The following is a 26,247-nucleotide window of genomic DNA, read 5'->3' on the forward strand; positions in this document are numbered from 1 at the left end:
AGAGATTCTTCAGTCTTCCAGAGATAGTGGAACGTCGAAGGGCCAGGATTCTTCTTTGTAGAGCGTCGTCCAGGGTAATCTGGATTGCATTGGCAATGCTTGCTATCTTATAGTGAAGATAGGGGAGGGACTAGCTCTATGACCACTCCTCTAGGAGGGTCAGGGTAGTGGGTGGTTACACCCACTTCCCTTTGTCCAGTTTCGCGCCAGAGCAGGGGCAGGTAGCCCCTGAACCGGTTTGAGCTGGCATATGCACAGAGGAGCCTACTGCTCCCCCAGTTCAGGACTTCAAAGCACTCTAAGAGTGCACCCACCCAGCTCCAATACACTAAATCCTGTCTGGGAGGTGGTGACACCTCCCTGTGACAGGATACCTTTTGTTGGGCTTCTTCCACTGCGAGTTTCGGTCAGCAGCAGGAGGGCAGCCCGGTGTCTGTGCTGGTGGCATCCATTTTGTGATGCCAGGGCTCTAGAAGATTTCTACCGTTTAGTACAGTGGGTACATGTCATCCCCTCTAGAAGGGTGGGATCATACTCCCACACCAGTTACTGGTGTGGGGGTATGATTCCAAGTTGTTTGACACCAAACACAACATGTGTTGATGCAGTAATTCCAAAGTTAGCATTTACCGCGAGGTTATAATGCACTTAAGAGTATATGGTTAAACCGCATCCACAAACAGCAGCAGAGAATAGACTCTGCCAGCTGCAGAGGGGTCCTGCTCATGCAGAAGCACCCCCTCACATAGTAAACCAAGCACCCTGCCCTCAGGATTGTTAGGGCCTGCAATAGGGGTGGCTGATAGGTTTATATGTGTGTGTATGGTGAGATATAGGAACCTATACCTCAGTGAGGAGTGCTAACACTACCTCACACAGGCTGCAGTAGCAGGCCTGTGGTGTCAGATTGTGAATGCTTCCCAGGGGTGGCATAATACATGCTGCAGCCCCTGGTAGGCCTGTGAAGTACCAATGCCCTAGGTACCTAAGGTACCATATACTAGGAGCTCATAAGGTACCACAGTATCCAATACCTAGTGCATCTAATATGCACACCAAGTTGTTTAGAGAGATCAGTGAGACTGGGGCCCTGATTAGCAGGGACCCAGCCAGACTATAGCCAGAAACCAGTGTATACATCAGAAAAAAAGTGGGGGCAACATAAGTGCAGATCCTACTCTCCTACATGCTCCTACTGCTCCGATATGGCAAGCCAAATCATCGTCACTTCGAGCATCATAGAGAGAGCTCTATTGGAGATGAAGTGTCGTTGTGTCCAAATTTTAGGTTTACCTCGTATACGAGAATTAAATACCACATGGTTTCTGTCATTCAGACCAATCTGGCAAGATTGCATCTTACCTGTTCTACGCTGCCTGCTCTGCAGTGAAGAATGTGTGCTAGACATCTGTCTAACACTCCCATCAGTCATGCCTACTGATATCGATACTCTGCTAGACCCGGGAACGGCCCATGCTGTGTGTTGTCCACAGCGGCTACCAATCCTGATGACGGCATTCATTGAGATCTCACAGATGCAAATTGACACTGCTGAGGTATGAGAGGAAACAACAGGCACGCAGGTAACATCCAATAAGAACATTGCTGATTCGACCAATGCTGACGGCGATGCTGCTCATCTATGTGCGGTTAGTCTTCTAAACAAGGTAATCTAACTTTCACCTACAACGGTAGGTGACTTTTTGTCTACAGGGTTAGAAGATTTCATGTTTTCTCCATCCCCATACACTGCCTTTTGATTCAGCACACAGTGTACCGGGAAGACTCTGAATTTGGCCTTCATTTTTCAAAACAAAGACTAAAACTTGGAACTTTTCCTATAATACATTTTTTTTTCCAAATTTGAATTTTTCTTTTTATGGCAAAGTAATCTGCTTATAGCAGAACTATTCATAGAGAACAGAATTATTTCATACACTTTTAGAGACAATATGTCACCTTGTCGATACCATTTGATTTATGTAACTAAGCATGAAATGGTTTTGGCCTTTTTTCTTCTGTATTTACGAGCCATTTCATAATGTGTATATATGTATGTTCATTCATTTAGCATTCAATGTAAATATAAGCTTAGAATGAAACATTGCTTTGATATGTACAGCACCAGTGCATTTTTATGCATGGCAACAGTTTTTATGCATTTTACAATGCATTTTTAGACATCTTCTTAGCCATCCATATGTAGCTATATTTTAGATATGTTTAGCATGCTTAGGATTTAGTAATGTCATTCATACGAAAGTGGAGTGGGTGTTGTGTGTCGATTTAGATACCGTATATAGGTTTCATTATTTATGTCCTTATATAGGCACAATTCGCATTGCCCATATTTAGGCATAGAAATCATACCCTTATTTAAGCATTATCCATGCTAACCAAATACAGGCATGGCCACCTACATCCGTTCATCTACGTCACAATGAGTTCTTGGAAAACCAGACTCTTGAGCCTTTAGGACTTCCCCTTGCTTGGATATTCATTTCTCCAAGAACTCATTTATTATCCAAGAACATCTATTCCTTAGGGGTTCATTCATGAAGTTCTTCTGCCTGACTTTTACGTCAATACTGGTATTCCTAAACACCTTCAAGGTATAAATATACTTTCACTTAGCATGGCAAACCACGGTCCGGCTGCCTACTTGCAAGACGAGGCTCGCCACGGCAAGTTTGGAAGGAAGTCAAGTCCCCGCCTGACGCACTGACCAGATGCTGTCATCCTCCTCGCAGAGAATCCAGCTCCAGTGTTTCTGACTCCCCTTGCGGGGTGTTAGAGATCGAGACTCGGAAAGAGATTCCAACCTCACTCATTCTAAGGTATGGAGCGGACGAGAACCTAGAGGGACTTTTGGCAAATCTTGGCAACTATAGCTAAACTAGACTATAGACAAACAGCACCTACTTCTTACCTCGTACTACACTTAGATTAGGTACACTGGGGTAGAACTAGCTAGAAGCATCAGATGAGTATTAACATTTTAGCCTGTGTTATTTATGTGTGTATTTTTATGAATATCTGTCATAGCTACAAACCATGCTATTGCAGTATTATTTTATCTTACTGCTAACGCTGTACATATTATACTTCACATTCTGTCTTACGATTGTAGCAGTTCATATCTCTTGCACGAGAAATAAGACTGTTCAATAAACCCTTTTTATTGAAACGCCCGTCTATCTATTTCTGTGTAACTCTGAAACTTTGCTGCCTGAATTAATCTTTACCTGTGACCTGGAGCTGAGGAGCAGGGCTGGAGGGGCGTGTGGAGCTTGGCGCTCGATTCCGCGGTCGCTGCTGGTTCTGGTTGCAGTGTGTAGCGAGCGGAGCGTGTGGACCACATCCCCCAGAATTCCTGGCCGTTGGCCCGCCCCCAACTATCCTGACTTCCGCGCCCGGAGGCGCTCAAAGCGGACAAGCTCCCTCGGGGGAGCGGGAGCCTCTGAAACTTTGCTGCCTGAATTAATCTTTACCTGTGACCTGGGGCTGAGGAGCAGGGCTGGAGGGGCGTGTGGAGCTTGGCGCTCGATTCCGCGGTCGCTGCTGGTTCTGGTTGCAGTGTGTAGCGAGCGGAGCGTGTGGACCACATCCCCCAGAATTCCTGGCCGATGGCCCGCCCCCAACTATCCTGACTTCCCCGCCCGGAGGCGCTCAAAGCGGACAAGCTCCCTCGGGGGAGCGGGAGCCTCTGAAACTTTGCTGCCTGAATTAATCTTTACCTGTGACCTGGGGCTGAGGAGCAGGGCTGGAGGGGCGTGTGGAGCTTGGCGCTCGATTCCGCGGTCGCTGCTGGTTCTGGTTGCAGTGTGTAGCGAGCGGAGCGTGTGGACCACATCCCCCAGAATTCCTGGCCGTTGGCCCGCCCCCAACTATCCTGACTTCTGCACCCGGAGGCGCTCAAAGCGGACAAGCTCACTCGGGGGAGCGGGAGCCTCTGAAACTTTGCTGCCTGAATTAATCTTTACCTGTGACCTGGGGCTGAGGAGCAGGGCTGGAGGGGCGTGTGGAGCTTGGCGCTCGATTCCGCGGTCGCTGCTGGTTCTGGTTGCAGTGTGTAGCGAGCGGAGCGTGTGGACCACATCCCCCAGAATTCCTGGCCGTTGGCCCGCCCCCAACTATCCTGACTTCCGCGCCCGGAGGCGCTCAAAGCAGACAAGCTCCCTCGGGGGAGCGGGAGCCTCTGAAACTTTGCTGCCTGAATTAATCTTTACCTGTGACCTGGGGCTGAGGAGCAGGGCTGGAGGGGCGTGCGGAGCTTGGCGCTCGATTCCGCGGTCGCTGCTGGTTCTGGTTGCAGTGTGTAGCGAGTGGAACGTGTGGACCACATCCCCCAGAATTCCTGGCCGTTGGCCCGCCCCCAACTATCCTGACTTCCGCGCCCGGAGGCGCTCAAAGCGGACAAGCTTCCTCCGCGTCGCGGACGCGCGCGGGCGACGCCGGGCTAAGCCCGGGCAAAGGGCGGGCCCTCTGTGGCCCTCAGAGGCACGAGGAGGCCGGGTCGGGCCACGTTATTAATGGTGTCAGGTATTCGTTCCCGTCATCCCTCTGCTGGACTCAGTGAGTTGCATCGCCCCTTGAGTTTAGGTGGTGACTCATAGTACAAGGAACTGATTGATTCTTGTTTTGATTTACTTGGCTATCTTTTATTCGTATAGGCGTTATTACAGCATGGTATTGTTTGATAAATTTTTAATATATCCCAAGGTTTCTGTGAAAATGTTGAAATCCACATCAGGCAAAACGCCCTCCACTGCTGCAACACTTGATAATTATCTGGTGAAAGTCGTTACCAAAATAAATAGCGAAAGACGCAAATCACTAGGCCAGGGATCTACTTCTACTTCCATTTCCCCCTTACTGATTAGTACGCCCACCACATTATCCTCGCCCTCTCATGGTGCTAGCTGCAGTAGTGAAAAACACGACTCGGCAAACTTGGCAGAACTAGCTCCTCTTTCTCCTGAATTAGAGCTGATTCAAGCTAATATGGCTGACCTAAATGACACCAATGAGGCTCCATTAGAGGTGCCCTTGGTTTCGGCAACCCAGAGAGTACTGAGACCTCGTAAATACACACAACTTAAACGGGGAGGTGGTCGAAATAGCCACAAAAAAACAGGTCCTTTGTCCATAAACGGGGATACCTCAAGGGAGGCTTTGTTAAACAACTCTAACACAAAATTAGACTCTGAACAACTAGACTGTTTGATTGGTAGTATGGAGGCCAAAATTCTTAAGATAGTTGAACCCCTAGTGACCAAAATTGGTGTACTTTCGGCAGAAATTGAAAGTTTACGAAAACTTTTGGGTCCCCGCATTGATCCATCTGCAAATGTTAGTATCACAGCTGAGGGCCCAAGGGGAAAAACTGAGTTACATAAGCCTCCTAAGGAAGTACCAAACCCAGTTGAATCCCCAGATGTTGTACCCTTGATTGCAGTGAATAAAACTCCACCTCTAGATATTTGCCCAATGAGTAAGAGGGAAACTAGGATCAAGCACATGGTGGGTGCACAACCAGACTTACCCCCTGAGTGTGCCCCACTTGTGGCTGTGCTAACTAATGTTCCACCTCTTTTAGAAGCTGATTTGCTAAACAAACCAGAATCCCACGAATCTCTAAAGAATAAATCTGTTTCGTGGTTAAACAAACAGTGTGAGTTCCCTGTAGAGTTATCACACCAGATATTAACTACTAGGAGAGTCTCATGGATAGGGCGCTCACGTAAGAATATTAAGGGGGATTGTGTTATCATAAACTTTAGTAATCCATTCCTAGTTAATAATGCCCTGTTAAGAGCTTCCTCGCTCCCATATACCGACCACGGTATCACTCTTCGTCCACTGGGATACTTCTATAGATACCGGACAAAGCAGCCCATAAACGATCTATTCAGGGGCAGAGAAACTGGTCCTGAAGGGCGGATTGTCCATGGTGTCCCTACATCCAATCGCTATGAACCCTTGAGTGGTTTAGACTCAAATGACTGACTTGATTTTGATTGGGACCTTCTTACACCCACTAAAGAAGCTCCTACTCTGACCACGGAGGAGGATCAGGGGACAAATGAAAATTTAATGTGCACTGGGGAGGAGGGTAACCTAAATGTTACGATTATAGAGGGGGATGTCAATAGTGGCACTACTGACGGCTCGGTGGGAGTGCCACCCCAGCTTCCAGGTACGAGGGTCCTTAGTTGGAACATCGCTGGGCTTAATAGTAAAGCAAATGATCCACTGTGGAGGAATTGTTTATTAGGCTGTGAAATTATCGGGCGACAAGAGACCTGGGACACGGAAAATACTTTCTTGTTGGATGGGTATGCCGCTTTTTGGTCAGCTGCAGTGGTTTCTTGTAGGGGTAGGGCAAAGGGCGGCCTCTTAACCCTTATTTCATTGAAACTTGAGGGAACCTATACTAAAGTGGAGACAGGTTCGCCTTATTGCCTTGCAGTGGAAATACAAACTAACTCAAATGGGAACTGGCTCATTGTCAATTTTTATAATTCTTTTGCTAAGAGTACGCCAAATGAACATTTAGTCAGTCTATATGATTTCTTGTAAATGTATAATGTTAACAATAGGAATCCTTATTCGGTTATTGTGCTTGGTGATTTTAACGTTCATCGTTGTTTAGGTAATTGTTTTGTTTGGGACAGTTTAGGCCCACCAAATCAAGAAAATATTCATTTTGAACACACCCCGCAGGGTTTGTACCTAGAGGACCTCATCGCTGGAAATGATTTGATCTACCCCATCAATTATACAGGAGATATCCCAACATATAAAGGAAGCGGCCTGGGGTCCACTATTGACTACATTTTTGTGAGTATAAATTTAGTTAACAGGGTGAGCCAGTATAAAGTCAGCTGGTCTACTTACGGTGATCATAACCCTGTTCAGGTGACTTTGTCTGAAGATTTAAGGAAAAAAGAATCTGACACCCTGACTGTTGGAATTTTGGACATAAGGCCCACTGATCAAACACGTCGTCTGAAATGGTGCCGTGTGGTACCGAAGGACTTCAATGAAAATTTGATGGGAAAGGTTGGGGATGAAATGTCTACCTGTTTGAAAGAGGATATAATAGGCGATGAGGTCTTGGTAGCCTATGGCAGAATTTGCTCCCAGGTCGATAGTGACCGTAAAAAAGTATGGAAGGGGCAACCCAGAAACGGGGAGAAATGGTTCGATCATAGTTGCTCAATAGCCCAACGGAAGTTGATGGTGGCGTTGAAAACCATGCCACCTGACAAAGCGGAAATCGCTGCACTTAGGAAAGTTTACAAAAAGGCTCAAAGTAAGCGTACAAATGAAATTAGGGAGGAAGCGTGGAATGAACTTTTATCTATAGATGTAATTAAAAATAGTGCTAAATTTTGGTCTGTGGTCAATAAGCCCTTTTTTCAGGACAAAAGTAATAATGAACTTGACTGTGGTATTCAAGAAGAAAAATGGTTCAGCCATTTTAAACAGGTGTATGACGGAGATGGGATGATGGAAGGCCCAACTTTAAATATGGAGAAATATACTTTGTCCTTTACAGAATTGGAAGTCACACACACCATCATGCAAATGACAAGTAATAAGGCTCCGGGACCCGATGGAGTCCTGGTAGACCTTTTTAAATCAGATATAAAAATTTGGTCCAAGATTTTTTTTAATGTCTTTGTTAACGCCTGCCATTTGGGTCTTCCCTCCACTTGGGCGAAATCGGTTATAATACTCATATACACAAAAGGCGATAGAGGTGACCCGAGCTGCTATTGCCCGATACCCCTAATAGATTCTTCTGTGAAAGTACTGGGCAGGGTGGTCCTTGCCCAATTGACTGGCTGGCTAGAGGAATCTGGAACACTCTCTATGGCCCAGTACGGCTTCAGAAAAGGGATGGGTACTATAGATCAATGCCTGAACTTGCAACTGTTAATAGGCAAATATACGGTGGCCAAGAAGGGAGCATTATTGGTAGCTTTTATGGACCTGTCTTCGGCCTTTGACCGCGTAAATAGGTCAAAATTGTGGTACTTGCTCCTATCCTATGGAGTAGACAAAAACATTGTCTACTTCTTAGCTGACTTACATAGGGATCTATCGGCCACGGTCAGGTATGATCAACAGGGCAATTGTACGGAAGATATACCTATATCTAATGGAGTTAGACAGGGGTGCATTTTGACACCCCTGCTCTTTACCCTATACATAAATAACCTAGACAATGCCCTAATCGCCTCATGTAAAGATATTCCGCGTGCAGGGAATTGCCTGATACCCGCACTTTTATACGCGGACGACGCCGCCTTACTTGCAAGAACGGCGGTGGGTCTTCAATTACTGTTAGACTCTTTTGCGGGTTTTATGAAGGCACTGGATCTTAGTGTCAATTTTTCAAAATCGCATGTAATGGCCATTGGACAAAAATCTTCAAAGATTAAAATTTTTAAATGTGAGGGCCACACACTATCCAGGGTATCGTCATTCCCATACCTGGGTGTACTTTTCGACAATCAAGGATCCTGGGTAACCCAAATCACAGCAAAAAAGATTGTTTTAACTAGAGCGACCTTGGCTGTATTAGGTTTTGCCAGAAAATTAGGTGCCAGGCCAATGAAGGCCCTTATTCAAATATATAGAGCCAAATGCTTCTCTCGAGCAATGTATGGAGCGGAGGTATGGGGCATAAAGAACGTAAAAAGTATACAGATTGTTGAGGATAGGTTCCTAAAAAACCTCCTATCAGTCCCGAAAACAACTGCCAATTACAACACCCATCAGGAGCTTGGAATTGGTTTTGTAGAAGATTCTATCGCTGTGGCACCATTATTGAAATGGTTAAGCATTTGGTTAAACCCGGACCTACTGCTTAATCGTACGATCATGAAAGATTGTATGTCATTAGATTATGGGTTACGCATACCCTGGCTGAAATACATTCAGAAACTGGCAATAAAGTTGGGCCGTCCAGAACTATACCAGTCACCAGAAGCTCTAGTAAAAGGAGACATTAATTGGTGTAAGGAAACGTTTGTGCGTATAGCCACCATGGATAGGGAAGGGAGTGAGCTGTTAAAGGTAACTGTAAGGGCTCACCAGCTATGCAAAACAACTCCATTCATGGAACCATATCTAGGATACGTCACAAATACTAACCACCGTTTTTTATTGACTAGATTTAGACTAAATCAATTGCATCTACTTTTTGGAGTACAGAAAGGATGGAAAAGGGTAGAGGACCTCGGCCCTTGCTCTTGTGACAATTTTTCACCACAAGATATCACACACTTCCTTTTTTTCTGTGAGCACTTAATTGACATCAGGAAGCGTTTCTTACTCCCTATCTTAAAAAACAAAGGCTTTGTGCAGGTGAGACCTGCTCTACTCCACCTTCAAATGTAAACTGATGTTTGGGAAACTTTTAATAGTGCAAATTTTTTATCTATAGTTATTAGATTCTTGAGGAAATTAATGTATAATTCATACTATGTATGACCTCTTTTAAACGTTTTTAAAAAATGGAAATGTTTTTTAATGTCGTACTAGCTGTTTTTATAGGTTTTTAGGAGCTATTGATTATTCAAAATGATTCTTGTACCTTCAACTGTTTTTTATTTATTGTTATGTAGTATGCTTTTATGGTTTGTTCTTAAACCGAATAAAGACTTTTGACTGACTGACTGTGTAACTCTGTAGAAACGAAGCATGCACGATTGACTGAGTGAAACTATTATCTATTGTTTCCACGATTCTGAGATTGTTCCGATTCTAAGGGAAACAAAGTTGTCATGTTTATGCGGTTGTCAGAAACTAATCCCTTCTTGTTTATTCGAGAAGTTTTCTAGGGACCTCTGAGTTAGCTGGCACACACAAGTAATTAAGTTTAATGTACTCGATAGAGACATACTGACCTCAGTCCTATGTCAAAACTATAGTGTATATTATTCCAATGCGCAGAGCCTATCAGTGATATAGGAACTACACTACACAGTGAGCTCGCCCACTTGCTCAGGGCCTGCTCTGACTTACCTCCCTGTGGTAAGTCACCTGGACCTTGCTGGTCCCGACCCTGCACCTATTATTTTATCAACTGCGTCTCTTGCTGCTGCCAAGACTTGTTGGTGCCATTGCCGGACAATGGCCCCTTGGCTCTGGACATCCGATGTGGGACAGCTCGAGAATGGCTCCTGGTCTTCCTCCGCGTCACCTGCTCCGTACAGCTGCAACTCTAAGGGCATCGTCAACTCACCTGCATCTCCGACAGTGGTGGGTATTCATCTTCCACGCCTCCTGGTCACTCCTGAGTGGCATACACTCTGTCCCCTCTGCTTGCAGGTTCTTCTCGCCTTGAATCCACTGTTGGGTTCCACCGGACTCCTTCGTCTTTTTATCCAGCAGCAATTTTCCTGAAGTCCTACGGCGGTTTCCAACGTCACTTGACACCTGTGCACCTGACTTCCCTGGTGTAGGTATCCTGGTTCCTGGGGCATTTACAGGTGGGGTGACTCTCCAACCCTCCATCTTCTACGGGGTTTCCTCAGGGTCCGCTGGGAACGGTCCTTTTTCTTTAAAACTGCAAATGTGACTTACCTATTGACTAACACTGAGCACACTGTTGTGTTCCCACCCTGCACACAACGTCCATGTGGTCTCTAGACTCTCACCTTGGGTGGTTCCTTGGGTCCCCGGCTCTTCTACATCTTCTGCGTTCATTCTCAGCTTAGGTTGTGTTTCGCATTCCACTATTTTAGTATATGGTTTGGTCACCCCCTGGGGACCACAGTATGTGTTCTGTGCTATTTACAAATTCTATTACCAAAGTGTTGTGTGTATTGTGCATATATCTCCGGGTAGGAGATATTGTATTGTGTTAGTGAGTGTTAATAATAAGTACATATTTTTATAACTACACTCTGTGGTTCCTTTTCACTTAACCTATGCCATAAGATTAAGTACTAGAAAAACAAGCTGCTTTACACTCCTTCTGAACTAAGCCTGAAGGCTGCTCTCCATAGCTTAGTCAACAACAAAGGGGAAATACGGGCTTGATAAAGGTCCACCGTACTTGCCCTGGGTAAAGTTAGAAGACTAGAGAGGTACGGTGTTCTAGTTGGCAAGTTGACCACCCGGTGAGTTCTCAAGAGTTGTGGGGAGGTGGGGAATACCTCCTTTCGGAACTAGGACCCTCACACACCCAGCAAGCTAGGTGTCATGCTTTATCGTATGGGTCTGCTCCTCGTCGAGCCGGCGCTGCAGTGCTCGACAGGCACCCATAAAGGGGCTCTTTATCGGAGATCTTTTGTTCCTTGCAGTATAGGTGCTGTAGGTGTGAGGGGCCTAGTGAGATGTAGATGTGGTGTTTAGGTTAAAACATGTAAGGGAATCCTTTATAATTATTTTTATTCTGGAGAGGTCACAACCTGATTAAAAAGTAAAAAGAAAATGGAGGGCGACTATTTTGTTTTAATCTGACAAAAATTACGCTCTACCCCTTAGTGGTAGAGCATAATTTTTGGGTGCCCGTTGAGCATTGCAGCGCTGACTCGACGAGGAGCAGACCCATATGATGAAGCATGACACCTAGCTTGCTGGGTGTGTGAGGGTCCTAATTCCGAAAGGAGGTATTCCCCACCTCCCCACAACTCTGAGTACTTACCAGGTGGTCAACTTGCCACCTAGGAACACAGTACCTCTCTGTTCTCCACAGCTACCACTTAAGAGAGCTTTGTAATGTTGTCTAAGACCACTAAAATCACCATACGGGTTGTCTTGATTAGTGCAGGGTGCTACACTTACATAAATGAGACCCATTTACTAAGCCAACCTCCTACACCGCATTAAGCAGTGAGATAAGCCAGTACGAGGCACAATGGTCTACCGGTTTACTGGGCTTGTGAATGACTACGACAGAGGCCCGTCGTTGGTCCTCTGGCAATTCCCCTTATTGCATACTCTGAGTACATTCAAAGCAGGTGAGGCGCCACTTGGAGGGCCATCGCCTTATATAATTATACTGGGAGCCATTTGGTCCCTTCGCCTGTCCCGATTGGATGTTATTGATAGCTGAGACTATTTCCTCAACTGTGATGTTACTTTCCATAATAGCTAAGTCCTTGGGGGAGAGTACCGGGAGTGGAAGGGCCACAAGAAGGGCTCTTGAAGCTTCCGTTGTAGCGGTTGACACCAGAGGCGTGAATGCCTCTGCGATGTCCTGAGAGTCACTCAGGGTCTTGCCTGACTCTTTGGAGGGTGCATGCACCCACCTATCTGCCCGTTCTGGTCTCTCAAGCAAGGCCAACAATTTCCCAGCTTTATCGCCAAGTTCGTACATTCTATGTCACGTTACCGACAGTTTGGCACAAGCCGCCTCTAGAGCTAGGTCATAAGTGAGCACCATATACTAAGCCAGGCTCTCACAGATGTGATTCCGATCAATGTCTTCCAGACGATTGACTCCAAACTCCATAACTTGCTGTGAGAAGGGGGTACCTCGAGAATAGCATTGCGTGTATATGGGCGCAGTTTAGCAGTTACAGACAGCAGGTGCTACTACCTAGCATCTCAATTGATACATATTAACGGCTGGGTCTTTCCAGACACCACGGAACAGGCGTATCATCGGGACCCGTGCACCATGGGATCGACAGGCTATCGAGCAGCACTCTATCAGAAACACTGCGAGAAAGAACTTCCGACTCTTATGCAGGCAGTAGTGCGAGTGTTGCGGGAGGCAACAAAATGGTTGGGATGGGAGAACAAACTGACAGCCCAGACACCTCTAAGGAACTGTGATGGACTACGAGAAGTGGGACGCCTAAAGAGCTTCAGCCGCTGGAGTCAAATAGGTATTGATCACCTGGGGGATATCTATGGAGATGGGGCAATAATCGTGTTTGATGACCTAAAGACAGAATTTCAGATGGTGGATACCGAGCGATTCCGTTCTTTACAGTTTGCTGCACATTCTGTGCTGCCACCTACCAGACGAGGAATAGATACCCGAATACTCTCCCCTCGAAGACCGACTTCTTCTTGACCCGATGGAAGAAAAAGCCATCTCCTACAACGACCAAAAACGTATTAACAATCTACCGGACCATCTGGACTCCCAGAAAGAAGCGTGGGAAACAGACGTAGGGCTTCTAGAAGATGATTGGGTGGAGGCACTACAATATACTAGGGAGATTGACATTCGTTCACTCTTCCGCTTGGTTCAGGTCCTTATCTAACACAGGTCATATGCCTCTAGAACGCTCCAATAAAGGTAGGGCCATTGTGACTCCAATCGTTGCGCCAGGGGTGAGGGGAGGTTGGATCCTCCTTTCATATCATATGTGCTTGCCCCAGTATCCAGCATTATTGAGAGGGAGTGACTGGAGTTATGGCTGCAGCCACGGTTCTCCAGGACCCACTAGATGGCATATCCTTGGCGTAAGGGGGGAGGAGCAGTGCTCCAAATACCTGTCAGGCCGTCAGTAGCATAAAACCAAGAAAGCCACTAACCTCAGAGGCCTGCCAGCAGGGACGAAGGCCTGTAGAGAGCCACCCTCCTCCCCTGGGCACAACCCCACGCGGAGGACTACAAACACTACTGCGCAGGGGAGCACTCCTCGGAAAAAGGGAAGTGGATAAAACAATAAACGCTGTGGTCTCAGCTGGGTTTTCCAAACTACGCCTGGTATGGAGGGCAACCCAGCATCAGACAGGATCCCACGTGGGAAAACTGGACATAAAGCAAACAACAAGAAAACAGGTATTAGGCAGAGGGACTGGAGGAACCATTCATACCACATACACCCTGGGTGCCCAAGAATTCACCACTCACTTGACAGAATCGCTGTTACTTTGGAGAGCATAGGACTAAGGACCTGGATTCCTTCATAGGGAACACACTGTTACGTGAAAGAAGGGACCTCTTGTCCATTGGCCTCTGTAGGAAGACAAAAAACGCTGTTCACTTCACAGCATGTCTATGGGGGCGTGTGGAATCCAGGAGCGCTGTGCGAGAAACAGCATGGTTCACCTAAAATCGCACAGCCTCCAAAATCATTATTTACTTCACAGAGAGTGTGCACCCAAAACGAAACCAAAGGAAAAATTGCCCAAAGTCTGCAAGGTTTGCAATAGCAATAAAAAAAGTCTTGCACACAGGAAGAGCGCGTCCGCTCAGTACTCCCGCTACATACCTAAATACCTGAGAGAGAGTCAGTGCCCAAAAGCCAGCTCGGGTTCCTGGGCAGTTTGCACGGGGGATACCAGCCCACTGGCGTCACGAAGAATACCGAGAGCGGGCAGGAAACAGCAAGGCTCCTTTCTTGACACAGCTGCAGAATCTGAGAAAACGGGGATAGCAAGTGCTCGACCTCCTGTGGGGAGCACCATCCGCTTAGCGCTGACAATGCGGGAACTCCGGGAAGATTGTCAAGCCCCGTCCCGAGGAAGGGGAGGGGCTTTATAGCCGTTTGTTGATAGGCAGCGCCTGACCTGGTTACCGGGTCAATGTCCCATGGACTTCCGGGGTTTGTAGTTTGTTGTGTGTTTCTCGCCCCTCGGCGGCGCCCTGTTCTCTGCTGGCTCCACCATGCACACACGACCAGAGGAGGAGGGAGAAGCAGACGACCCACTACCCTCACACCCCTGTTCCTGGTCCAGAATCGCGACAGAACCCCCTCTCGAGGACCGCCGTCTGGGCGGTTGCCCTGGTTTGCCCAGGTACTTGGTGTGAAACCGTTCTAGCAACCTCGGGCACTGCAGGGTGTTTGCCGGTTCCCAGGTTTTGTCCTCAACGCCATACCCCTTCCAGTCCACCAAATATTGCATTTGTCCCCGTCCCAGCCGAGAATCCTTCTTAGATATAAAGAAAAGAGGAGAAGAGGCTGGTGACGAGGAATGCCTGATGAAGCTGGATGCCAAGTTCTGTTCTCCAAGTAGTTCTTTAGGTATCGGGTCTCGGACTCAGTCAGGGCATACACCCTGCTGCAGGATGGTAAGTGTGTCGCTTCCTGTTTGCCAAATACAGGCCTGTAGTCCTTGTAGACGTCTGATAGTGTGGTGGAGCAGCAATACCCTAGCTCCTCACATCCCTCTGCTAGGAGTCCAGCCTGCGTACCAGAAATGCTTTCTGGGCATGTGGGTTGTTTGGTACACTGTTCCCTGCAATACTCGGAAGGCAAGGAAACGGTGCGGTCTGCCCACTGGATAACAGGGTCATGTAAAGTCAACCAAGGCATGCCCAGGATTAGACGGAAGTGTGGCGTGTCTATGAGGTCAAACGGGATAGTTTCGAAGTGGTCCTCCCCCACTCGCATTGTAAGGGGAATGGTGTGGTACCTGACCGGTCCCGATGTCAATGTCTTTCGGTCTACCGCTTTTACAATTTCAGGAGTTTTCTAGCTTTTGTACGGTACCCCAATGTTCCAGGCGTACTGTTGGTCAATTAAGTTTCTTGTGGCTCCAGAGTCCAGAAGGGCAGACACGCCAAGGGGGTTTGTTTCGGTAATCCACAGCGTGATGTACACATTCATGTGAGCCGCGGAAGGCTGAACGGTATTTGCAAGAGCTAAAGAGATTGTTTCTGGTCCAGAACCCAAGGCAGAGATCCCATCCTGACTTGGATTCTTTAGTTTTCCGCCCCTTGCGGAGATGTAGCAGCTTGCATTTTTAAGGTGGTTGACATTTCCGTTAGCTTACCTCGTGCTCGACACTCCCTGATAAAGTGTCAGTTTTTCCCGCAATAAAGGCAGAGCTTTTGCTGCTGTCTTTTTTCTCTTTCTTCGGTAGTGAGCGGGCCTCGGACTCCTCCTATTTGCATGGGTTCAGGTCCTTCTGATTGTTTAGGGTGATCTCCAGGTGTTGGCTTGTGCCACGGGATGAGAAAACGGGTGTGCCCTCTACTTCTATACCGTTTCCTTTCCTGAAGATGGTGATCCAGCTGGACGGTGAGATCAATCAGCTCCTCGCAGGTTTGTGGTAGCTGTACCACCTGAGACAAGACATCCTTTAATTCTCCTCGCAGTCCCTGATAGAACAGTGTAGTGCGTTTCTCTTGGGGCCAGTCGGTTTCCACCAGGAGGCTATTAAAGTTGGTGATGAAGATCAACAAATTCTGTGACCCCTGCCGAAGAGTGATCAGTTCTCGGTCCAGCGACATCTTGTGAGACTTCCGGTCAAACAGCTTCCTCACTTCCAACAGAAGTCCTGGAAGTTGTGCAACACCGGATCATTCCGTTGCATCAACGGGATGGTCCAGCTAGCGGCGTTTCCTCCCATGTACGACATCATGAAGGAAGTTTTAGCTGCGTTGTCCTGAAATACTGAAGGTTTACAGAGGAAGTGTAGCCTGCATTGGTTAAGGAAGGTCTCAAACTTTTTGGGGTCCCCATAAAAACTTTCGGGTGGTGCCAGAGGTACGCCATGGTTCTGTATGACATGTATGACATGGACTGTGGGAGTGGAACCATTGGAAGGAAGGGTTGCTGCTGGTGTTAAAAAGGACCCAGTGCCCTGTGAACCACCCCCTGAGACTGGTGACATTGTTGATACCGGAGGGGGAAGAGTCCATTCCTTAATATACGAACCCGTCCCTGTGCCTTTTCTGGATATGCCAGCTACCTCCCTGCGCAAGGTACCCATCTCCTTTTTCAGCTCCTGGTTCTCTAGGCGAGAGGTGTGAACCTCCTGTTGCAGGGCCGCAAGTCTCTCCAAAAGCGTGGCCAAAACCACATTGGTGTCCATCGTCCAGGCTGGGCAACAATCTTGGGCTTGACAATCTGCCAGGCCGTCAGTAGCATATAACCAAGAAAGCCACTAACCTCGGAGGTCTGCTACCAGGGACGAAGGCGCGTAGAGAGCCCCCCTCCTTCCCTGGGCGCAACCCCACGCAGAGGACTACAAACACTACTACGCAGGGGAGCACTCCGGGGAAAAAGGGAAGTGGATAAAACAATAAATGCTGCGGTCTCAGCTGGGTTTTCCAAACTCCGCCTGGTATGGAGGGCAGATCAGCATCAGACAAGATCCCTCATGGGAAAACTGGACATAAGGGAAACAACAAGAAAACAGGAATTAGGCAGAGGGACTGGAAGAACCAATCATACCACATACACCCTGGGTGCCCAAGAATTCACCACTCACTTGACAGAATCGCTGTTACTTTGGGGAGCATAGGACCAAGGACCTGGATTCCATCATAGGAAACACACTGTTACGTGAAAGAAGGGACCGCTTGTCCATTGGCCTCTGTAGAAAGACAAAAAACGCTGTTCACTTCACAGAATGTCTATGGTGGCGTGTGGAATCCAGGAGCACTGTGCGAGGCACAGCGTGGTTCACCTAAAATCTCACAGCCTCCAAAATCTCTGTTTACTTCACAGCGAGTGTTCACCTAAAACGAAACCAAAGGAAAACTAGACCAAAGTCTGGAAGGTTTGTGTTGCGGGTTAGGAGACACAGACGGGAGACAAGATGGGGTCAAAGTAGCTTTTATTGGCCTGAGTACACGCTTGCGTCGTGGGACCAGTCTATAAAAGGGCAAAGGTGACGCTGCTGACTTCTCCCTGGATTCTCGATCCCTCGGAGAGGTCCGCCTTCTTCTTATCCACTCCAGCGCGGATCCGTCCGGACAGGGGGAATCGTGGATGGGAAGGATAAAAAAGACAGGTACTAGGCGTAAATGTGGTGCACGGTCAAACAAGGTTGGCAAGGGAGGGGGTGAGTGAGGGGTCACACGGTGCGCAGCACGTCTAGATAAGTGAGGACAGTGCTTAGGGAAGGATCACCGGGATACGGGGACCGTCACTCTAGGTTCTCGGGCTCTCCCTTTTACCCACCCAGCCCGTGCAACGTTTGCGTACTTGCAAAAGCCACGCTCCTTCTGGAGTGTGGCAGGGCGACACACGGGGACGTTGGCCTCCTGGCTCCTTCTCGTCTTGCAACCGCTCCTCCTCTGGATTCCGCCTGGTTCTCTCTGCTCACGACTCGCTCGACTCCTCCGGTGATAGCACACGCGGATATCCGCCTCCCACCCGTCTTTGAAGGCCCAGTCTCTCCGTCGTCATGGCTGGGGGCGTGGCTTTGCGATCAGTCCTCCCAGTTAAAGGAACAATGTCATTTTTCCTCGTCCTCGCCGTACTTCCGGGCATGTCCACTCCTCCTGCTGCTGGGAAACAAGAGGGGTGATGAGGGTGGTCACAGTCCCCGAGTCATCAGATGGGTCCACCCCGTGCCTGGTCCGACCGGCCTTGTTACAGTTTTCAATAGCAAAAAAGTCTCACGCACGGGAAGAGCGCGTCCACTCAGTACTCCCGCTACATACCTAAATACCTGAGAGAGAGTCAGTTCCCAAAAGCCAGCTCGGGTTCCCGGGCAGTCTGCACAGGGAATACCAGCCCACTTGTGTAACGGAGAATACCGAGAGCGGGCGGGAAACAGCAAGGCTCCTTTCTTGACACAGCTGTAGAATCGGAGAAAACAGGAAAAGCAAGCGCTCGACCTCCAGCGGGGAACACTATCTGCTTATCGCTAACAATGCGGGAATTCCGGGAAAATTGTCAAGCCCCGTCCCGAGGAAGGGCAGGGGCTTTATAGCCGTTGGTTGATAGGCGGCACCTGACCCGGGTACCAGGTCGATGTCCCATGGCCTTCTGGGACTTGTAGTTTGTTGTGTGTTTCTCGCCCCTTGGCGGCACCCTGTTCTCTGCTGGCTCCACCATGCACACACGACCAGAGAACAGAGAAGCAGATGACCCACTACCCCCCCCCCCTCGTTCCTGGTCCAGGATCGCGACAATACCTTAGCATTTGGCTTATGCTGGCTTCAGCGATTGCAAAGAGAAACATTGCTCCGGCATGGGGAGCAGCGGACCAGCCAATGTTGGGGGACTGGGAACGAGATATGGATTGGTGCCAACTAGCAGAGAAGGTTGTGTATTAAAGTAGATGACGCCTAAAAAAATGGGAAAAGATCTGGGCCCACGGGGACGAATATAGAGATAGTGACATCCGGGATCGAATCCCATGAAGGATCTAATACACGGGGCGGAATGGGGCAACAGGAGGTGGGATGTTTCACAGGGAATGACCTCCCATTATGTAATTATCCATGCAATTCATTACCTGTCATACACTTCTGAATCTGTAACAAATTCTATTTGATGTGCCAGGCGACTGTTCAATCAAAAGAGTTAATAAAAAAACATGCAGGCATGCATGCTTTGTTGGTGGAGATATTCAGTCAGCCTGCCGCCTTGGAGAGTTCCTGAGCATTGCTACAAAGAAACTCAACACCAGTAACCAACTTGGAAAGAAGAATGACTCACGGACTAAACGTGTTCCTCAACCATTTGCTCATTTAGCTGGAACTTAAACACTTATACAGCGGTTTCTGCCATCTGTAGTAAGAGTCTAAACACTGCTGACTTTGCACATTCGTTTTTGAAGCCTTTACCGAATCCTATGGTGTTTCTGTCTCTTAACCTCGATTATTTCAGCTGCTAATATCAGATATTTCTTCTGATAAATAATTTTTAACTGTTTCTGCTCTTGCTATCTGTATAATAAGTTTATATGCTGCCACCTCTGCACATTGGTTCATGCTGCCTATACAATGTTTTGTTGTAAGAGTCTAAATGTTGATGACTTTGCATATTGAGCTTTGCAGCTTATACAGAATCTTATGGCCTATAGACTCTTAACCTCAATTATTTTAGCGATACGTACTATTGCATTCGCTACAGACACAGAGTAGGTAAAACCCTTTGATACATCTGCACCTTTTCAATGAGTCAGTCATTGTTGATAGAATGTGAACTGCCAAAAACCCAGGCTTTAAACAGTTTTTGTCTATTTGAAGAGTAGGCTGTTGAATAAACACTGCTAATCACTGATTTCAAGGTTGGAACACACTGAGAAAACACTGAGATGTCATAACATCTTGTATGACGTCACTTCCTGGTATGTGACAGCATCGCATGATGGTAATTCCGTGTATTTGTACTGTTGTGTAGCAGTGAGTCTTCGAGAAGTCATAGTTAAGCATGTATGAAATTGCAGCGATGTGCATGATGTCACATCAGTGTATAATGCATGGTGTCCCTGCCCTCTGTGACGTCACAATGAGCGGTACGATACCACTGTGCAGTGTATGTATGAAGCTACAGTACTAGGAATGACGTCACGGTGAGCTACGGTGCGTCACTCTGCGATTTATAACCTTGACGGACATCGTAGGTTTCCCCATCCATACCGTTTTTTGGTCCTTGCTCCTGCATCACTTCCTGTCGGGACCCCTCCCCAGTTCTGGCCTTTGCCCGGTCTGCTCTTTGAGTATCCCCGCCTTCGAGGGAGAGTACATGCGCCAACTGACCGCCTCCGCCACTGCGCACGCGCGAGTCCCCGCCGTTGCTGGACTGGACCACGCGCCGGGGTTGGAGCTAGGAGCGTACCATTCACGGATACCTTCCTAGTTCAGGTGGCTTTGGTTCGCCCCGCCCCCAGGCTGACGTCAGGAGGAAGCGCGCCGGCGCGCGGGCACTGCGGGCGGCTGAGCTGGTGGAGGGAGGACGGCTTTGGATCCGGGAGGAAGAGCGCCATTCACGACTCCCGCCCCCTGCGCCTGTTGTCGGCATCTGAGTACCGGAGCTGCACCTACCGGGCCTCGGCACTCCGGGCTCCTGCGCTGTCAAGCCTCGGTGAGCCACCAACCCCGCCCCCCCAGGTTACGGTATGGAAGAGTCCTGCCTCCATTAGTGCAGGTGTTCATTGGGTATGCCACCCCCCAGTATATGAGAGATCCAGCACACATTAGTGCAGATGGAAGGTACCCCACCCCCCGGGATGTGGGAGAATCCAATATCCATTAATGCAGGTGCCAATTGACTGTACCACTCCTCCCAGGATGGGGGGGGTCTAGCATTTATTAGTGCAGGTGGCCATGGACTGTACCACTCCCCCCGAATAGCGCTATACTCTAACCTGCAGGTTTCCTGTACCCGCCCCGTCTGACCCAACCCCCCCCTTCTCGTTCCATTCCCTCTCCCCAGAACCGCCACTGGCGAAGCTGTCATCCGTCAGTGTTTCTATTAAATGTTTATGTGCTTTGTAGGGGGTCCGTGCAGGAGAAAGTCTCTGCTTCTCCCTGCTCACTCACTGGGCACATTCTTGAAGAATGTTCCAACCCCCCTACCCCCCCCCCCCCCCTTTGGTCGCTGTAGTCTCTTTCTAGTCTGTACTGGGTGAGCATTTTTCTTTTAATTAGCTTATTCTGTGCTTTTTTAGCACCACATCCCACGTGTGCTTCAGAGCGCTAGAGGTAAGGGGAGGTCCAAATCATTTAGACCACTGGGCTCAGATTATCTTTAGCCAGATTTGTGGGGGAGGGCCATGCTACTGGATGATCATGAGTGCATAGAAGGCCAGTAGAAAAGATTTTAATTGAGCCAGGTGGCAGAAAGGGTCTTATTCATCTGACCTGCATTTATGGGCGAGTGTGGTTCTTCCTTACGTTATATGGGCAAAATGCAAGTAGTTTATGGGGTAATGAATTAACTTAGTCTGTGAATCGTGGACGAGTTTATCTTTGTGCCACTTGCAAATTGAAGAACCGCATCTGTCCTTGTAATTCAGCAGCTCGCCAATGACAGAAGGAGGTCTTGCCCGGGGAGAAGGGGGTGGGCTTCTTCGTGAGGGCACCATGGGCCCTCTTCACGACAAAACAAAGAGTGACTCCTCAGGCATGAGTGAGTGTAGCCACCGTGTCGAACTCCTCCATTGAACCGCCCTCGCACCCCTCTGGAAATCCCACAAAGTGCAGATTGTTTCACCTGGCGTGGCCTTCTGTGTCCTCCACTCGCACGACAAACTTTTGGGTCACCCCCGTGAGTCAAATTGACTTTTTGTTGAAGTGATGTTAGTGTGTCTACTACGGCCGACACACTGGTCTCGGCCTCTGTAATGCAGTCCACCGCCTTCCGGAGGTCCTGTTTAAGAAATATGACCTCAGTGCCGACCGTGCCAATTTAGCGTGTCGAGTGACTGTGTAATTGCGGCTAGCATTGTCTGAGATAGGGCCCTCACCATCCGCCTTTTCGGTTGCCCCAGTGATGGCGGTGGTGTATTGGCCAAGAATGCTCTGTTTCATGGAGGGGGCTGACACTTTATCCTTTGTCAAGTTGCCACGGGGAAGGTCTCTGTAGATAGAGCCTGGTCTTCACCTAGTGCTGCCCCTCTCATTAGGCTTCTTCAGTGATAGACAGGACAGTGTAAGCCAGGCCTCACGGAAATGGCCAGCCCTGAGCAGCAAGCTGCACCGGGCCTATCTCGGTCGCTTCTGCTACCCTAAGGTGGCCTGGAAGCGTACCGTGTAAGAGGATCTCGCCAGCACTCTGCCCCCAGCCTGTAGTGATGAATGGGGGTGGCCCTAGCTCTACTCGGGCTCAGCCGATACTGTACCCGGCTGGGTGGCCTGCCAGGAAGTACCTCCGCCCACGGGTGGTGCGGTCCATAAGCTATAGGCCTCCTGGGCCCTTGCACAGTCAGCGGGCCTCCCAGCAGCCACGGGCGTCATACTGAAAGCCATGGGGCTGTCCACTCCGCCCAACAGACCGGGTGTATCACTCCTCCCAGCACTCCCAAATGGCCGCTTCACCAGGATCTCTGCCGGCACGCAGTATTCTGACCTGCCACAGGACCACGCCTCTCAATTTTCTACAGGATGCGGGCCGAGAGCGGCCCAGACACTCTTAGGGCCGGATAGCCCGTTCGGTGCTCGCCTCTGTCCCACAGACGGCGGGACTCCCTCCAGACCCAGTCCCACCTGTCTAAGAATCGCCCAGTCAGCCTTTGCAGGGGAAACTGATTGGTGCTTTCGAATATTAAGGCACAGGGGGCCGTAGCGCTCTTAAAAATTGTCCGCCATGATGGCTCGTCTGGCCGCGCCCTCTTCTTTTAGGGTTTGATTACTTGGTCTTTCAGCAGCTGGTAGCCAAGGGTATTTGGTTTACTTCATTGTAGTAGCAGCAGAATTTACACCATGGTTTACTTTCATCTGGTTGTTGGCAGCTAATGAAAGCACTGGGCGTGATAAGTTTCAGTTGATAGAATATATGTTTCTAGTGGGATTGCGCAAAAAAAGTGTATGCAAGAAACATTGGAGAACTGTTTTAAATCGGTTTGTGCAAAACTGCCATGGATTTGAAAGCATTTTGTGACGTAAAGGTAACCAGTGAAGCAATCTTAAGATCAACTTAATATGGCCCAACCTGGCATAGGCAGCCAGGCGAGCTGTTGCGTTTTGTTCAAGTTGACAACTTTGAAGCAGTCTGTTAGAAGATGCCAGTTAGCATAGACTAGTCTTGACTGGATCAGTGTGTTGACTATGTTCTAGTCACCTTGCAGAAAATTGAGAATTTTCTGTAGAACTTTAAGCCAAAGGAAGCAGTTGTTTGTTTCTGGTGGCTTGAAGTTTTGACAGCAAAGTGTTGAGATGAATCTCTTAAATTTCTTTTAGCATTAACACAGGTGCCTGTTGACAACCTATTGACCAGGGCCAAGAGGTCTTGTTCCTTTTCTTGACACTTACCTCCGTTTTTTTTTTTGTGAATTCAACTTCACAAAAATGAAGGGCATTCATCATCAATTGATTGCCAAGTGGTTTGGTTAGTTTGATGTAGAAGTAATCTGGTAGCATGAGGTGGGAAGGATAAATGATGAGCTGGAATAGGATCTGCTATCTGTAGCATGATGAGTCGAAATCCCAGCAATAAGATGTTCATGAGCACTCTGTGGCCACTCCCAAGCAAAGAGGCAAACATCGTGTTAGCCTGTGAAGACGGCCGTATGTCTATCCAACATGACGTGAAAGTACTACTGTATATAACACTTACTGTCATAAAAGCACTTCCATAAGTTATAAAGAATGTGAGAGAATAGTATACACTTGACATTGTAACTTGCAGTGGAATGTTGATTCCTTAGCCCTGTTACTACTTCAATAACAATAATAAAAGCAGACCCAAACCAAAAGAAATGAGGTAGGGAGGATAAACTGTCAGTGTTCTGCACACATATACCACTGTGCGCCACATTTATTTACCAAGCCGGGGAGTGCATGTACAGATTGAATTAGTGACGAAAGTGTAACACCACAGTTAAGTGCACAGAGCTGGCCCAAACATCTAGCAGAAGAGGCTTCTATTGTCACGTGTGAGGTTCTTCTCTTCTACTGTTGATGGGTTAAGTTTGAGTCAAAAATTATCTCTAAATTCTTTTATTTTTAATTTTTTATAATTCTTTTTTATTAAACAAGAAATCAAGTTGACCGTGCAGTTTACAGGAAAGGAAGCATACACTTCGAATCAGCTCTTATGAACACAAGTCATACAGAGTACATAGTAGCTCACAATGGTTATGGTGTAAGTGGGTCATCTGGGGCAGGGATTGCGGGAGGGACACGGATATTGCCTCGATAGGCATTCCATTTGATCTCTAAATTCTTGACTGAGTGGTTGGGCGGAGCAGATCTTGGGCTAGTGGACCATTGATAAAACACAACACCCTCCTGCCCGCCTATGATTTATAGTGACTTTCAGATAAAGGAGGCCTTCATTCATCCAGTGGTGGATGTCTTGTACGCAGGTGGTCATGTTTTAGAGGTCCGGAGCTATTCTTTATGCTGGTTTGGGGCTCTCCATCGTACACCTATTTTTCAGGTGAAGACAAATCAGGGTTGGTTGTTGGCCTTCTAGTTTAAGGAGGAACTCTTGCCTATGTGCCAGAGCGGATTCAGCACCACTTGCAAGCCAGGAACATGATGAATTGGCTTTCATTGCTTATTGTGCTCTTGGAGTTGATTTATTACAACTCTTTCCAGGTATTTGCTTGGGTGTGGTAAGTCAGAAATCTCGCCCCCGCTGGTTCAGGGTTGTGGAATGCATTTCGAGTAATGCCCAGGACATACTGCTTAGGTCAAGGACTAGTTTCCTTGTTGTATACTTGATTTATTAATGCAGCGCCTTGACTAATCGGGCAAGCACTTTCAGGAAATTCTGAGCTCAGCTTGCATAACGGACAGTGGTTTCAATATAGAATAGTAAACTCCTTTGCAAAAGTTAACGTTTTGAGGCTATTTAGAATACTCCGAGCATATGCATGCATAAGCATGGAAGTAAGATTGTGGAGTATTTGCTTTCAAAATAAATTGTACAAAGAAATTGCAACTTCACATACAAAGTTTGCTGGACCGACCCAATTTCTCCATACAATACAAAGGTGAACTTCTCCCCGGAATTGTCTGACTAACAGAGTGGCTGGATACACATTGTGAGCTCTACCTTGAAGCAGGCCTAGCAAAATTCTAAAAATGTTACTGGACCTGCAGGTCTAGTGACTTGAATAATCTACTCAATCTAATTATAAGGCTCTTGACCCATAAAGTGGGTTCAAAGTGTGTGACCTTGGCAAGCATTTTAATTAATTTGAGACACCGTTTTCTTCTTTATCACATATGAGAGTACCTTCAAATACGCAAGTTCAGCATGTCTGCTGTACAGAAATCTCTTTAGTTTAATAGACTAAACTTTTGCTCCATATAATGTAAATCTAGCCACATATAGGATACACATTACCACTCACTTGCCTCAGTTCATCGACCACTTTGTCATCAGTGCAGGGGCAGGAATGTTTCTAAACTCATGTTTAAAAAGTGTCACTTGGGCATGGCCAAGATGGTGTCCGAGTGAGACGTGCCTACGACTATCTCTGGCACCATCAACATTTAGCTACAAAACTGCAGCCCGGTGCCGGATCTTTCTGCCAGGAAGTGCACGCAGAGCACAGTAGCCTCAGCCAAGATTAAAAAGGACAGGTCAGTGAAAGACATGTTATTGAAGCAACCACTGTTGTCCACAACTGTGAGTGCGACTGCTGGAGATGAAGATCAAAAAGAGGTGTTGGAGGCCTCCGACACCCCAGCGACCAATGCCTTTATGACCACACTCTTCACCTCTCTCCGTGAAGACATGCTCACAATACTTATGAGGTGGGTAGCCATGTTACATCCTTGGAAGAGCGAGAAACTTGGCGGGATGACGAACTGGAGATAATGCAGCAGGAAATCTTGCGACTACGTGAGCTACATATCGAACTGCATGCAGCTACGGAGGACTTACAAAACTTCTCACGCAGAATTAATGTGTGCATCAGAGGGGCGCCTTCCCGTGCGGAAGGAGAAGACATCCGCAA

General features: G+C 47.9%; 2 protein-coding genes across 3 annotated transcripts in view; one reads left to right on the top strand and one right to left on the bottom strand.

The window, feature by feature from the left end:
- Window positions 1-20,383, bottom strand: part of LOC146808766 (uncharacterized) — a 62,841-nt gene extending 42,458 nt beyond the window's left edge. Inside the window, exon 1 of one of the 2 annotated variants that reach the window (XR_014966257.1) lies at window positions 20,255-20,383. The gene's annotated coding sequence lies outside the window, so the exon portion shown is untranslated. The remainder of the gene's footprint in view (window positions 1-20,254) is intronic. The other variant, XM_085615582.1, reaches the window with a different exon arrangement.
- The window catches only part of PAFAH1B3 (platelet activating factor acetylhydrolase 1b catalytic subunit 3), a 66,521-nt gene continuing 60,647 nt past the window's right edge, over window positions 20,374-26,247 (top strand). Inside the window, exon 1 of the mRNA XM_085615583.1 lies at window positions 20,374-20,699. The gene's annotated coding sequence lies outside the window, so the exon portion shown is untranslated. The remainder of the gene's footprint in view (window positions 20,700-26,247) is intronic.

The sequence above is a fragment of the Triturus cristatus genome, chromosome 7 (assembly GCF_964204655.1).
Source record: "Triturus cristatus chromosome 7, aTriCri1.1, whole genome shotgun sequence".
Lineage (NCBI taxonomy): Eukaryota > Metazoa > Chordata > Amphibia > Caudata > Salamandridae > Triturus > Triturus cristatus.